Source organism: Cupressus sempervirens, chromosome 5 (genome assembly GCF_028749045.1).
Source record: "Cupressus sempervirens isolate cs-2001-9-10 chromosome 5, ASM2874904v1, whole genome shotgun sequence".
Lineage (NCBI taxonomy): Eukaryota > Viridiplantae > Streptophyta > Pinopsida > Cupressales > Cupressaceae > Cupressus > Cupressus sempervirens.
In genome coordinates, this window is record NC_143122.1 from 376,229,987 (window position 1) to 376,242,874 (window position 12,888).

A 12,888-nucleotide genomic window follows, 5' to 3' on the forward strand; every position below is an offset into this window, starting at 1 on the left:
TTGCAACATTCCAACAAGTAGAGTGCAAGCAATCACCATGTGGCTAGTAAAAAAAAACACCAACAACAAAAGAGAAGTCCCTTAGAATCCAACACTCGAGTCCAAGGCCATGAGTATCATATCACTAGGAAGCAACAAAGAAATATCCATATCAACCAAAATATGACCAATGGAGTTCCCAATAGCCTCAAGGGAATACATGTCATAAAAATGGAGCGAGAGATTTGAAAGTTGAGTCTACATTGAGCTTGTCAAAAAATGACACCAACAATAAAAGGAAAGTCCCTCATAATCCAACGCTTGAGTCTGTGGCCATGAGTGTCATGTCACTAGCAAGCAACAAAGAAATATACAAATCAACCAAAATATGACCAATGGAGTTCCCAATAGCCTTAAAGGAAGACATTTCTCAAAAATAGAGTGAGAGATTTGAAAGATGAACCTACATTGAGTGGTTCAATGAGAGGGTTGAAAGAGATTTTCCATGGTTTGGTAGAAAGGGGATCATTCCCTTGATTCCACACCTTGTTCAAAATTAAATCATTGATCATTTGAAGATGAAAAATAAGCAATAAAAAAATCCTTGGCTCAAAGTCAATTGAGATGAGAGGTCACCAAAGATGGTAATTCAATAATGTAGGTCTAGGAGAAAGGGTGACAAGCCTACAAATCCACCAACCAACCCAAGACTCTAGTAGAAGCCTACATTTCAGCACCTCAGGACCACATACAACCATAGGTGATGTCTTGACACAAGAAATAGGACAAACTTTTCTAAACTATGTTGATTCATATTTGAGTATTCAAATAGTGGGAAATGAAGTTAGTGAACCTAACATTGTCATTTTATTTTTTAAATCATGTGTGTTATCATCATGTTTTTTTCCCACTATGTAAGTTCTATGTCAAGTATTTTTTCTTAATAAATCCTTAAGCAATCAAACTTTTACAAAAAGTATACTCCATTTTATTTTGCAAGAAGAGAACACTTAGGAAATTAAAAAGGAATTTTGGTTGTTAATCATTAAAATGATAACCATGACTTAGATATTATCATAAAATTCTTGGAATGGAGGAAATCTATGCTTTAGTGGCTAAGTTATTATTATTGTAATGGGAATCTCAAAATGGGGTAAATTTTTGCCTTCCCCACAATTTAGGGAAAAAATTGTTTATAGTTTACATAATAGTTGAATTACATTAATTTTTTTGTTTTTTAGATAACCCAACAATAGCTAAGGTATATTTGGAAATTTTTATTTGTCATTCTTATAAAAAGACAATACATTTCTATATAAAAGCCCCTTGTTTTTATATTTTTTTGAATTTTTTTTCTTTCATATAGTAGTATCTTCTTGCTCTATAGATTTTAACTAGTGCATCTCGTTGGATTCAAACCATTGGTTTCAAAGAAAATTAAAAGCATTCATCTTACATAAACAATTTATGGAAGTATGACAAAAAAGAGAGAAGATAGATCATCTTAAAATTTTCAAATCTTATGTGCTTGTCTGAATCTATACCTGGGATTGATCATGAATTCCAAAAAAATGGCACTTAACAAGGTCTAATGCACTTGTCAAGAGGATGAAATGTTTTAGGTAGATCTAAAATTATAGTGTTTAAATTTAAATATATTTATATTTTAGGGTTGCTTTAGCATCTACTTTTTGTCAAGTGTATGATAGTTTACAATTTTTTATTGAAAGTATGTGTTAGACAATTGAACAAAAATAGTGTGAAATGTGTTCTAACTTTTGACATGTGCACATTAAATATATTTATTATGTTTACTTCATTTGTAGTTGAAGTAATAGTTTGTAATACTTTTTGAAACTGACATTGTACTTTGCGTATGTTGAACTAACTTTGTGTTGTAAGTGTTTATAATTGAACTAGCATTTATTTTGTTAGATGTGTAAAGCTTTTACTAAGATTAGCATTCACTTATGTGTGATATGTGTGTTTGAATGAATTGTGTAAAAAATAAAATATTCTTTGAACTTTTACATTCACTTTGTGTAAAGAGTATGATACAATTTTGCATCATATATCAAAGTAATTTTTTTTAGCACTTCATTTATGTTTCAAGTGCGTGTTTGAACAATCTAAAACAAACAATTTCTTTTTGATGGAAACATCTCAGCATACATAGATATCAACATGTACACCTTTATATAGCGAATTACAATCTTATGAGTAAGAAAATATCTAAATTATAAGCTTTCTTTGGCTAAGAAACCATGTGTAGAGGGATCCCGCTCATTTAATTGACTCTTTTGTCAAACCTTGCCCAAACACACCTCTGGGGGTTTGAACTTTGGTGAATGACATTATCTCCTCTTACTTAGCAACATCCTCACCAATTGAGCTACAACCTTTTGGCAAATGAGAAAAATTCATGTAAATTGTGTTTTAACTTTGACATGTAGTTTTTTATATTTATACCTTGGCCTATGCTTTTGTATTTTTATTTTCACTTTGTATGAAGAATGTAATAATTTTTGCATTCACTTATGTTGCGTGTATGTAGTGTTGTGTGTAAGTTCCTTTTGTAAAGCATATTTATAACCATTTTGTTTATATGTATAGTTTGGAATTTGTGTATTTGTGTTTGAACTTTCACTCTCAATTTGTCTAATGAGTGGACTAACTTTGAAATTAACATCAACTTATGTTGCATGTTTGAAATTTTTTGTGTGTGCAGTGTGTGTGCGCTTGCATGTGTGGTCATGTGTGTGTGTGTGTGTGTGTGTGTGTGTGTGTGTGTGTGTGTGTGTGTGTGTGTGTGTGTGCGCGCGCGCGCGCGCGCGTGCGCGTGCGTGCGTGCATGTGTGCATGCACACGTGCATATTTGAACTTTTACTCTTATTTTGCATTAATGCACTAACTTTGAAATAGACATCAAAATATGTTACATGTTTGCAATTTAGTCACAGAATTGAGTTTGAACTATGTGATCAACAATGTGTGTGTTTGTACTTTAACATACTTAGATGTTCATTCAAAATCTATTACATGTTCATTTTTGGCATGTGTGAATGTGTTGTAACCTCAAAATTCATTATATGTGAATTGTATATATGTGTTTAACATTTATTCGACATTCATTTTGTACACTTTTAAAATTTAATACACATTATGTGTGTGAACTTGCTTTGAGATTCATTTTGTGGAGTTTTTGTTCTATTTATTTTTACATCTAAACAAATTTCATGGGTTGTGGTATGTCTATGTAGGGTTTTAAATGTGTTTTGTGGGTGTTTGAGCTAAATTAAACATTCACGTGGTGTCATGTGCCTTTAAACTTTGTCATATACCACAAACCCCACACACATAATGTTTGGGTTTTAGCATACTTTTGTTTTGGCATTTACTTAAATGCAGTGGTTATTAGTCCCTGGCTTATATAAGGTAGGGAACTAATGTTCTTGATAGCACCCCCCACCCCCCTCACCCCAAATTATTTCTATCCGAAAACACAATCTCATTTTCTCATATTTCTAAGGTTCAAATTTTTAAATGAATTATGAGATAATAATTCTGGTTTTCACATTGGATGGGGACAATTTTCCTAGGGATAAATTCTATTTATCTGAAATAAAAAACCAAAGAAAAAAAAAAGTGTTCATTACATTGCCATTGTTCAACAATGACATGAAGGGAAAGTGTCATATCACTTAGAGTGCAACACTGCATCAGAAATTGATGTACACTTTATTGCCTTTTTATGACATCGCTCTTGCAAATTAAAAGATTATAGTTTGGATGTTTTAGATGATGACGATAAATAACTATTTTATCACACCAACAACCTATTCTAATCTTAATAATGTGTTTGACGGTTTTAGCTAGTGTTAGAATGAAAATATCAAACATTTTTAAATTTGACATAGTTTAAAATAATTTTATATTTTTAAAATTTAATTTTAATTTTTAATATATTTTTAGAATAATGAATGAGATCTCCATCAACTAATTTTATATTTAATATATTGATATAAAATTAGAGACAATTTTCTAATTTATAATAATTATCTTATAATTTATATTTATATTCTTCTTTTCTAAATCATTATTTATTGCTTGTAGTAAAACATTTTTTTTACATGTCTTAAGAGAATTTTTTTATAAAAAAAATTTAAACAATTGAAGAATATATATTTTTAAAATTTAATTTTTTGAAAATAATTGTACTATATTATAAATATATCACAAGCCTATTGATAGTTGATATTTTTTGCTCAGAAGTTTTATTTTACTCACATTTTATTTCATTAAGATTGTAGTTTGTGTAATTAAAAATAGAATTGAAACAATTATATTAAAATTTGAAGTTAATTTAAAAATATATAAATACTTAATGAAACACATTTTAATCTAAATTTTGATTAATGCATTACTTTGGATAAGAATGAAAATTTGGGACTAATGAATCTTTGTACAATGTTTATTTACCTAAATTTAAAATTTAAAATTTTGAGTAAGTTTGATTTGATCTCTTTTTGGAAATTTTTTTTGTACCTTTCAATCATATATCTTTTTGTACCTTTAAACATGTATTCTAAATAAAAAAATTCATTCGTCTCATTTTCTTCTTATCCCTAGCATAAGGTAGGGACTCCAGCTCAATAAGAGCTCTTGTTAGAACTAACTTTTAGATTCACAGTATTGTGGGTATGTTGGAAAAACCACTGACATCCAATTTTGTATTGTATTTATAGAGTGTAAACAATCCTTAATTGCCACTTTCTATGTAATGTATGCATAAAAAAATTCAACAATGATCACTTTGATTTAGTGCATGCATATGTGCATGTGTGATTACATTCACCAGGTCCATGTGTGTGTGTGTGTGTGGGTATGCATGTCAATGTAATATATTTTAATTACTTATATGAAATTGAACATATAGTATAAATATTTCTATTCATATTTCAAAAAAATTGAATGATTCTATTTATCTTTACAAAAGAAATTATATAATATTTCATTATATTCATATATTGAAAATTTTGAATATTTATTTTAATGCCTTAACTAATTTTTTAAGTTGGAGATTTTTTCATCATTTAGTTCATTGCTTAAATTGATTATATGAGATTTATATAGAATTCAATATTTACAAATGGTGGACATTAGAGGGGAATGAACTTAAGATTGTGCATAATAAAGAATAAATAAGATAATTTGTTTATTCCAATTTGATCAAATCATAAGGTAGATAAAGATATAAGAAAGAGAATATTTTTGCAAATACAAAAACAATAAATGCATAAACTTTATGGAATTTTAAAAAAATGAAATCCTTGAGTTAAATATATGAAATATTTTCATCTTGTCATGCCCAAACATTTTTGTAAAGAAATTTTGGCTTTTTAAAAAGAAGCTATCAAATCTCCTCTTTGGGCTTATATTGATATGAAATCTAACACGTATACCTAAGGAGGTCATACACATTAGGTCAATTGATCCTTAGTTATACTACACTCCCAAATGTCCATTTTACATATTAGTTTATGGGAACTAAACTATTTTAAGTTTACATTTAGTTCCACAACAAGATAATTTAAGAGATTCCTTCTCTTCTTGGGAAATAACTTGTCCATGAGGATCTACCCTACATATTATCAAATTAGTACATTTCTTGAGTTGGACAACATTACTAATCTAAGGATTGAAAACAATATCATCAACTCATCGTGAACATAACTTTGCATTTGAGTCTTTTTTTAAATAGTATAACTATGAAATTCAAACTTATAAAATTGATCACCAATATGATAGCAATGAAAAATAAAAATAAAGTCAACACATAACATAATATTTTTTGTTCTCAAGGAAAACCCTTGATCACTAAATATTGTACTAATATATAAGTTCCATTTTAAAGGATATAACCGTGTTAGGAGTCAATACAATGCATTTACTTCAATTGTCCCTATTAAAGGATTGGTCTACAAGCTCCAAATCATAGATATATGGATGTAAATATGCTCTTAAATGCTTGAAGGGTGAATGCTTCTAAGAATAATGCTTTTTAAGTATTGATGAATTGTAGATGTCCTTACTTGATGACTAACTCCAATATCTCCTGTGAAGAAAGCATCTAGATCTTGAGAAGGAAATGTATGAGTGATGACATGAAATAGGGTCTTCAGTGAATCCTTTCTTTCTTCTCTTGAACTCATTGAATGCACCTTTAAATCTTGATATCAAATGACGACTTCTAACATGTCATTAAGAACACATAAGGAACATAACAAGTGTTAACTAGAATAAAAACAAATGCAAAGGAGTAAGCCCAAAATAAAGCGACCCAAAACTCTCATTGCAAGAGATGAAGGTTGAGAGTTATTTCTATGTTATAAGAATTGCATCCACAAAATGTGTCACATCAACAATTTTCATAAAATGCGGAAAGTCTACAAGAGACAAGGTCATCAAAAAGTCAATAATTATAATTACCATTAAGTTTTTAAAAAATACATATATATGTACAAGTATGAAGAAAAAAATATTATATGACAAGTTCTAATTCAAAATAGTTGTTACCAAGATTTATGAACTTAATAAGCTACTATGACTACAAATCACTTACTGAAATACAAAAATGTTTTGAACATGTCAACCAAGTTGACAAGGGCTCCAAAGTCTATTCAAGAACACAAAAGGGTGAGAATATTGTAGGAGTGTTTTGCAACCCTACCACAAGGTTTTTAAGCTTCCCTAGAACCTATCCTAACATGACATATACCTAGCTTGTCTTAAATCATTGTGTGACATCAATAATATGCTCTTAAGAAATGTAATAATATTTGTTCGTAACATTAACTTCCTCTCAAACTAGCATTCCAAATGCAGTCAATATCTTTAGACATTGTACACATATTTTATTTTAAATGACAAAGATAATTTTTGACAAGTTGATATAATGCAATGAAATGGAAGCCACAAAAATTACCTCCTAAATTATATATATTTATACACACACACACGTACACAAAATAGAAATAGGCACTATTTATAGATATTGATCAAACTCTCTTGGATAACAACCTAAATCCACCATCTCATCTTTTGCTACCAAAGATAAAAAAAGAAAATTGATAGTAATAAAATATAGCAAGAAATGTTTTCTCATTTGTAGAAGCAAAATGAGGTCTTCCATCCTAAATCTATCTCTCACTAAGTTATTGCAAATGTTGGATACAAAATAGAGTTCCAAACAAAATGCCCTAGATTTTGGTTACAACATGAATTTGTTCTCAACAATATTCTAGATGAAACATTGACTATGTAGTCCCCTCCCAAGCCTACAAACTCAAAACAAATAAACTAGTATTCTTGAAATATATGACCTAGTAGCGACAATCTCACATTTAATCTAAAAAAATTGATCTTAATTCAATAAACAAAACAAAGACCCCAACTCCCATTCTATGATATAGGGAAATAAACAACTGCTAAAAATAACTAATTTTGGAAAGTTTAATCTTAAGCATCGAACATTTTGGTTCATGTCCATTCATATTTAAACATGAATAAATTATATATATTTGCAATAAAATTTAAAGAACATGCTGTCATTGGAGATGCCATGACCAACAAAATTAAGAATATTGCAAGCCTCATTATTGTAGATTTATAATGTTGGTTCGATTCGAGGCAAGTTGATGCTTCACAATCTTTGATGAGACACTTGGAATCCATACACACCACATAGGAGGGAATGGTCTGATTCCCTTGATCACTCAAAAAATATTTCTCCAAAACATAACTTAGAGGTAGTTGGCTCAATCTACCAAGTCAGACGGTTGAGCTCCGAATAACTATAATCTTCTAGTTGACTATCCTACATGTGTAATGAACTAAAAATATCCAAATCCTTGCATTTTTCAACAAGCTCTTCCACACACCATTTTTTCCCTACTATCCCTTGTCATTTTAAATTACACTCAATTTGGAAAAATATATCTTCTTGAAGGCATGTTATCCCAATTAAAATCCAGGTTATACATTTTTTTATGAACAAACTATCATTTCAAAAAAAAGTATTGCATTAGATTCCTCTCCAAAAAAGTAAATGATAACAAAATCTTAAATCCAAGTGGTAATTAAATATTCATCTTATTTGGGCGTGATAAACACAGGTTTTGACATCCTCCCCCACTTAGAAAATACATCACCTAGATGTAGTGATACTCAAGAAAATCAAATTGATAGGACTAGAAACCCAACTTTTATTAGGGACAATCATGCATGTTATCACATTCAATTCAATCAACAATATTGACTTTCATCTACTTAGCAAGGTTAGATTCAAATTCTTAAATAAGGCCTAATCTTAAAGTTGAATCCATTTATAGAGAGTCAACATACACTCACGTGAAAGTAATCTTCTTCAAGGACAGTATTAACACATACTTGAAATAAACATATTTAAAAGAAAATAATAAACATTTTATAGAAGCACATGTATAAGTAATTATTTCAAGAATGTTTTCTATGTGAGTGTGTGAATTCCTTTACCACTCTATAGTTTTACAAGGTTAGACTACCTCTCTCTAAGAATAACCACCCTTTCTTATGATGTGTCATTCCCATGGTTACATTCATAGGAACAACACCAAAGCATCAATCCATGTTATATCATAAATCAAATGAAATATAGAGTCAAGTATTTCCTTATCTCATGGTTCTCATAATTAAGTTGCATTTTACATTAAAATCACATGATAGCACACACATACATGTGCTTAATTGTCATACCTTGGCATTACATGGATTTGACTTTGCTAATAGATACTTAATATCTACTTGTCATTCTCATATATATACATTCACCATAATTTTAGATCATTCACAATGTTAATAACTCAAGAAGATAACGTTTCAATTTTAAACATCAAGAGTCAACTATCTCCTCTAAATATTATTATTTCTTGACTGAACTTAGCTTTAAGCACATTTAATCACAAGTAACAAAAATAATGAATCATACATGTCATCTAACATGTTTTTCTTACTAAGTGAATAAGTCGTCAAAGTCTTCTCATCAATCCCTTGTAAAATATAAGTAGATCCATTTTTCACAATTATGTGACCTAGGCCCTCATGACCATCTTGTAACCACAATATTTCAAAAGAAATTTTAATTCAAACAAGCATTACATTTTAACATGATTAAACATTCCTAGTTTCATTTGTGTAAGTGTGCTTAATCCATGCAAAACCACAAGATGTGATGTATGGATTTCTTGTCATTTAATCATGACTGGAAAAAAAATTCAAGACATAAAAAAACATGGTTAAGGTTCTTTCATGCCCAACCATGAATCCTTACACTTCCTTGGGTTCCTACCTAACACGTAGTATTTCCAACCGTGCAATGCCCATAAGTCTTAACACAATAAAAAAGGTAGGATGTATCTAGTGCTACTGTAAAACATACCAATTTCCACATATGCATAAGTAGATCTAATTAGGAATATGGAAAAGAGATGGGACATGGAAAATCATATAAAGAAAATATATACATAAAGCTTTGGCCAAAGAATTTTTAGTAACAAATTTATACTAGTAAGTGGAGTGAAAAGGAAAGCATCACTTCTACCCTTCCACGTTTGTCTACATTCGACACCCTCATTGGAATGTAAACTTCCAAAATTGCATACATAGAAAGTAAAATATTGAAATTACAATGCATAAGGAAGAATGACATATTTTTCACAATGTACTCCCTTATACATCCTATCAATATTACCATGTTAAACATGATAGAGGATATCAGTTCACATCACATAACTAGCAACATAAAAACACACCCTGGCCACCTCAAGCTCAAAAGATGTCTCAAAATCAAAGTTCAATTCAAGCCCAAAAAGTGGACATCAAAATCAATAGAAATAAAAGTGAACGAAGGTCTTACAAGATAGACCATAGAGAATTTAGTGGCTAGGTAGTTACAAGAAAAAAATTAATCTATCCCTTCATCACTTCAAAGTTCATGAAAACTTAAAAATAGCATAACTAATTGGAATCCAATTCACATAAAATAGAATGATTCTCACCAGTCACCAAGAGGGAGTAGATTATTCCTAACGCCTAACAACCAATCTTCAAGAAACATGCATCATGTGCAATACATCTTGATAATTATGTCTTTTCCTTTTTGCTATCTCATGCATTCCTAACTGTACAATGTAACATGCAATACTTTTTCAAAAGAAATCCATATTCTTCCTACATATCATACAAGGTTACTCCAAGAGTCTCACAAATCTAGTATCAAAGTTATTGCACCACATATGCAACATGTGTCACTTACACAATATAAGATATATTTGAGCATTATTTCCACAAGCCAAGTCTATAATTTTGCAGGCACTCATAACCTATTATAAAATTCAACCATAATTTAACTATCACAATAGATAATAGAAATTCATATCTTATGTACTTCATGCATGAAAAGAAACAAGTAGTTTACTTTCTAAAAGTGTGATATCTAATGCCCCACCTTGAGATCCTTGGAAATAAGGCTAAATATCTAATAATATTTGTTTCTTTTTTTAACTAAAGCATAAATACAAGCATATAATCAAAGGATCACAAGGAAAGACTTCACTAACCAACCAATCAAATATCCTCAAGTGTTCATCACTAACAAAGGCATACATTTCGAACTACATGCATTAAGAAAACAATATTTATTTTAAAACTCAAACATAAGTTCCTAGGTGATTAAACCATATGAGTTCATTTACCGGTCTAAAACATAACCATGGTGAAACAACAACTACTAGCACCCAAAAACATCTAATAAGGAAATTGTTATAATCTAGGGAGATGTGGGGCACAAAAGGGTATCTAAAAGTGAAAATTGCATCTTCTTGAATCAAGGAAAAATACTCATTTTATGTATGATAAATTAGGTTGAATGCTCGTGCAAGCTAGGATTGGCTCCTATATGAGCATTCTCTATGAACCAAGCATATCATTCTTTAGGCTCGAACAAGACAACAAACCCATGTACAAGGATTTGTCAAGCCACACAAGAGAATGTCTATATCGCACAAGGGATTACATTGGTGTATGAGACATTGCTCTTCAATACGATAATACGAGGGAAACAACACTGAATCTCTTAACAAGAGATATAAATAAGGATGAACCTCCACACTAGGGAGTACCAAAACCATGTAAATTGAGGAGTGAACACTTAGGAGCATCAAATAAAGATTAATAGGCCTATCATGCTACATTATAAGCATATCCCTACTCTAAGCCAATATATACATCATCAAGAAAAGAAAAAGGTACCAAGTACATATATGCATCAAGAGTGCCTAAATCCCAATTAATCCATGAGCATAAAACAATATAATCAAGGAAATCTAACATGTTTTTCTACCAACACATCTTTAGTCAATAGTAATGATAATAAGCCATTTAGATAAAGTAAATACATAAGGAGGAGAGTGCAATTTCTAACCTAATCTATAATAGAAGCCTTGGACCTGCATGCATTCACCAATAAGAGCCCTCAATTATATAGAGGTTGGGGCCCACCCGTGTGTAGTATAGAATCACCTATGGAGTGGGGATGCCTATATCCTTGTGTTACCTAGAACACAGTAACACACCTATTCTGGCGTACCAAAGCCCGAATTGGGGATATTGTAGTGAGGAAACATAACCATAAGATATGTCATCTAAACATGATATGAAATTATAAAATCAATAAAATAAATCACAAGGAAACATACATTGAAAGGGCAAAGAATCCAAGTGAACATAAAGCTTTGGAAGCAGATACTCTTTTTACACTGATCCTTAGTAGTGGTATAGGTAGCTTGTGATGTCCCCATTTTAGCAGTTGACCAAGTGTGTGTGCATTAGCCTTGTTCTACATGGTCCCGAGGGCTAACGAAGGGTTTAATGGGATCTTGGAGTGTTTTGGCCTAGTCATTTCCAGTTTGGGCCAAAATGAAGTTGATTTACTCAGTTTCAGGCATACTTACTATTTTTAGTAAGTCGGCAGGACACAGTGCAGGTCAATTTTGGTGATTGGATTCGATACTCCTCGGTGAGAGCTTTCCGATGAGCTATCACTCGCATTATTCGGAGTCCGATTGCTAATACATTTTAATGCCTGAAGTTTTATTAAAGTAACATCTAATTTAATTGTAAAATATTAAAGTGTTACTTTAATATTTATTTTATGGTGATGTGTACTCAAAGGAGACATAAGGGGTATTTTAATATATGTTTTATATTACACATCTTTTATCCCACATTGCCCATATGAGTTGAGCGGACCCGTGGGAATAGAATAAAAGGAAGCATTTGTGGCTTCATTAGACAGGTTGAATATGAGAAGAAATTGGTGTGTGAGTTGCAGCTCCGTTCTTGGCATTTGAGGACGTCTATCCTCTCTTGTAACATTCTAAACATCATTCCCTTGGGGTTTGGCCTTTGGAATTCTTTGTTATTGGCTTCATTATCAGGCAGTTTAGTTGCATTTTCGGCTACAGGCAGATTTGGTATTTTGCTCATATCTTCTTCACTACTTGTCTGACGCTTATGCCGCTTTGAGGGAATGGTATTATGAAGGTAGTGGACTGATTGAAGGACAAAGTATTGTAGCAGCAAATTTGAAAGCATGGGCTGGAGTATTATGTCAATACTGCTGAAGTAATTATTTTTTTGGACATCCAGGGGTGCCCACTACATAGCTACACCTCCCAACCACATAATACCCTCAAGCCCACACCCACTATGTTGACGGAGATAGTGACTTGACCAAAATCACATAAGACAATCGTACATGGCTAATACACATGCTAATCAAGCATAATACCATGATGAAAAGTGTTCCCCTTG